This window comes from Chinchilla lanigera, unplaced genomic scaffold, assembly GCF_000276665.1.
Source record: "Chinchilla lanigera isolate Chin_1 unplaced genomic scaffold, ChiLan1.0 scaffold00137, whole genome shotgun sequence".
NCBI classification, from domain to species: Eukaryota; Metazoa; Chordata; class Mammalia; order Rodentia; family Chinchillidae; genus Chinchilla; species Chinchilla lanigera.
The window spans coordinates 1174534-1178322 of NW_004955538.1; the positions used below are offsets into that span (position 1 = coordinate 1174534).

General features: G+C 47.4%; 1 long non-coding RNA gene across 3 annotated transcripts in view; it reads right to left on the reverse strand.

The window, feature by feature from the left end:
* The window catches only part of LOC102022541, a 16899-nt gene extending 15401 nt beyond the window's left edge, over positions 1–1498 (reverse strand). For all 3 annotated transcript variants that reach the window (XR_001232086.1, XR_264795.2, XR_001232085.1), the window contains exons 1-2: positions 1327–1498; positions 1012–1062 (exon numbers count right to left, since the gene is read on the reverse strand). This is a non-coding gene — a long non-coding RNA (uncharacterized LOC102022541). The remainder of the gene's footprint in view (positions 1–1011; positions 1063–1326) is intronic.
* Between the last annotated feature and the right edge of the window lie 2291 nt (positions 1499–3789).

Sequence of the window (3789 nt, forward strand, 5' to 3'; positions counted from 1 at the left end):
TCAGTCTTGCATGCCTATATCTGGTCATATGTGCAGCCATTTTGAGGATGACATTATGTAATATAGCAACCATTGTTAATATCCTGTCACCATGTTTTGAAATTCTGTATCATTTTTATTGCTCTCTATGCTGTTTCATTTATGTATTTTTTTATTTTTTAAATGAAAAATAAAATTTATATATACATATAAGGATAGCTGATAATATAATACATATAAGGTATATTGCTGATGTCTGTGGTTTATTGAAACAGTTAATGCTTAAAATGTTCTTTTTTCTTGGCCAATTTTGCATACTTGAATTTGGTAATCAGAATGACTGATCTGAAAACAATATGCAGTAAAAGAACCATTGTTGAACTCCTACCATCTTGTATGGTGAAGTGCTACATCATTTCCAATGGTTTTTTTTAAATTGTTATTATTTTTTAGTTGTTACTGTCTTTGATTATTTGATCAATCTTACATTCTTATGTCTAATGAACTGAGCAACTTCATTGAAGATAACAGTATATAATATAGCAACCACTGTAAATTCCTATCATTTTGTTTTGAAGTCATGTATCATTTTTGTTGTTTTTGTGTTGTTTTGATTTTGTCTTCATTGATTAATTTTTTTATTTTTAAAATAAAAAAATAGCAAAAAAAATTTTAAAAATTCGTTCTTTGAACAGATTAATAAAAAGATAAATTGCTGCTGGGCGTAGTGGTGCACATCTGTAAGCCCAGCACTTGGGAGGCTGAGGCAGGAAGATTGCTGCCAGTTCAAGGCCAACTTGGACTACATAGTGAGTTCCAGGCAGCCTGAACTACATAGTGAGACCCTGTCTCAATCCCCAATCCCCAAAAAGGATAAATTTCCAATGAAACTAACATGGGAGAAAGAATGCACAAATTAAAAATAGTTAAAATGTAAAAAAGGACTAGCCAACTAAATAAAAATGAAACCACAATGTAGTTTATAAGCTAAAGGCAATGCCTGAAAGGAAATCTATAACATTATATTCTTACCTTTAAAAAGAAAGACTTCAAATCGATAATCTAATTCTTCACCTGAGGAAACTACAAAAATAAAAGCAAAAATAAAGCCAAAGCAAACCACAGGAAGAAAGTAATAAATATGAAAACAAAAACCAATTAAACGAAAACAGAGAAAACAGAGGAGAAAAAATCAGTGAAATCAACAGTTGGTTTTTTAGATTGACACAACTGACATACTACTAGTAGTCAGACTAACAAAAGAAGAAACATTATTAAAATGAAGAAGGTAAAAGATACAAGTTACTAGTATAAGAAATGACAGAGAAAAGAAAGAGAAAAGCAGACCTCACAGGCAACGCGGCCGGTACGCAGTAAGCACACAGTCCTGTACAGAAAGACTCAGTCGCAGAGACGAGACGACCGCTCCCTGAGGGGCACAGCCTACCGGAACTCACTCAAGAAAACCACGGGAACCTGACGGTTACATGAAGGAAACTGAAGCTGTAGTTCTAAGGGTTCTAACCAGAAAAAAGTCAGGCCGAGATGGTTTCCCGGGCAAGTTCTACCAAATACCTACGGAAAAAATAACAAATTTCTATGCAATCTCTTCCAGAAATTTGAAAAGAAGGGCACACTTTCAAGTTCATTTTCTGAGGCAAGTGATTACCCTGAGATGAAGAAGGAAGAAGAAAAAAGGAAGGAGAGGAGGAAGCGGAGGAGAGCGCGAGGGGGGAAGCAAAGAAGGAAGGAAGGAAAACTACCCAATCCCTGGGCGGAGCTGGGTGGGGAGTCGTCCCGCGCGGCTCCCTGTGCCGAGGCACAGTAAATCTCCACAGCGTCCCGACTCCAGGATGCGGCTGCCACCGCCCGGCCGGAGGGACGTGGACATCTGCCCCGATAAAGCCAAAACCACGACGTCAGGAGAAAGTCTCCTGCCCTCAACTCCTGGGAGGCCAGCTTCTAGGCTGGGGGAGCTGCAGGGTGGCCAGTACCGGGTTGAGAACTCCCACGCGGGCAGGGTACGGTGGTGCGCACCGGGGATCTCAGTAGTGGAAGAGAATGAGGCTGGAGGTGGTGCCCAGCCCGGGCAATTTCACCACTTAGCAAGAATCTGTCTTAAAATCAAAAAGGACTGGGGAGGCAGTTCAGTGTGAAGGCCCTGGGTTCAATTCCCAGTACTGAAAAAACTACTAAAAAATAAAAAACTAGTTCAATTTTAAAAGGCACCAGGAGCCAAGTGTGGTAGTGCACACCTGTAATCCCAGCCCTTGGGAGGCTGAGGCAGGAGGATTGCTGCAAGTTCAAGGCTACAAAGGGAGTTCAAGGTCAGCATGAATGGCATAGCGAGACTCTGACTCAAAAATAAAAATAAAAATAATTAAATAAAATAAAGGCCTTGTGCCCTTCTAGAGACAGGAGGCCAGGAGGCCAGGAGGCCTAGAGCGGGGGCAGCAGTGCAAGGCCTGCTTACAAAGGCGCCTCTGCAGGCCTCTATTGAAAAATTACCCAGTTGGGTGCAACCTAAGGTGTAGTGGTAGATTTCAACCACCAGAGGGCAACAAAGGATCAGTTTTGTTTTTAGTGTTTCAGGGCCCAGAAAATGTATCCGCTGCTCAACTTGCGCAAGCCACTGGCAGCAAATTTGTGGCTTGTTAGCCCGCGTATCCGACCTCGGCAGAGACACCGCAAGGGGGCACCAGCCCCAGCCTTATCGCCAGAGGCTGCGCCACTTTGATGCCACTTCCCGTCCAGCCTGGGTGCCATCTCACTCGCTCACGCCTCTAAACTCATATCCTGGCAGGTCCTCTGCCTGCAGAAGCCAGGCTTTGACTTGAAATGTTGGGGTGCAGTGCAGCACCAAGGCTGTGTCGTGGGGCACACAGTGGTGCCCCCGCAGCCTCAGCCCACTGTGCTCCCCATCACCACGAGGGCCACACTGGGGCACACTGGGCCACCCAGCCACATGCAGCCGCTCTGGGGAGACAGGCTGACAAGCAGTCCCCCGGCGCTGCCGGGGCGCACGTCCCAGGGTGGGCCGTGGTCACCGGGGTGTTGTCCAGGTGCCTGAGGAAGTCCTGGTCCGAATCCGATTCGATAGGATCCTCAGCTGAGGAGGGCCGCCCGGCAGCAGCCCTGTCCACCCACATCTGCAGCTTGTCAGGTTTCTGGGACCCAGCCGTGTGAGGACGCAGGCTCTGGGGGACGGCGGCCACATCTGCATCTGCAGCTCAGCAAAGCCCTGGCACAGGCTAGCGCTCCCCAGAAATACGGAGAGGGAAAGAGGAAAAAGGAAGGAGAGGGAGGGAGGGAGGGAGCTTCAGATGGAGGGCAGCGGGGCGTGGCCAGCAAGGGCCACGTGAGGACCTGGGGGCGGGCAAGGAGCTGGCCTGGGCATGGCGCTGCACGCTGAGGAGGGTAAGCGTGGCGGGCACGCGGCTCCGTGAGGTCTCGTGGGGCTCTGGGTTTTGCCTGTGGCATGGCGTGCTTGTCCGCTCCCGAGAGCTGACTAGTACATGTTCAGGAATTTTACAGCTCATGTGTAAAGAGGGCCATTGTTAAAGGTTAAATTGTACTAAAAACAAGGGGCTTAAACACACCGACTCACTCGTTATCTGACCGTGTCTTTGCGGCTCCCCACGTGTCCGTGTGACCTGCTCTGTGCGTCTCTCCCCGCCCACGTGCACGGTTGTGACCTCAGGTTTGGTTTGGAATTGGCCTCAGTGGCACATTAACACCATGTAGTGCTGCGTGTGGTGGCGCACTCCTGTAATCCCAGCCTTCGGGAGGCTGAAGCAGGAGGATCGTTGC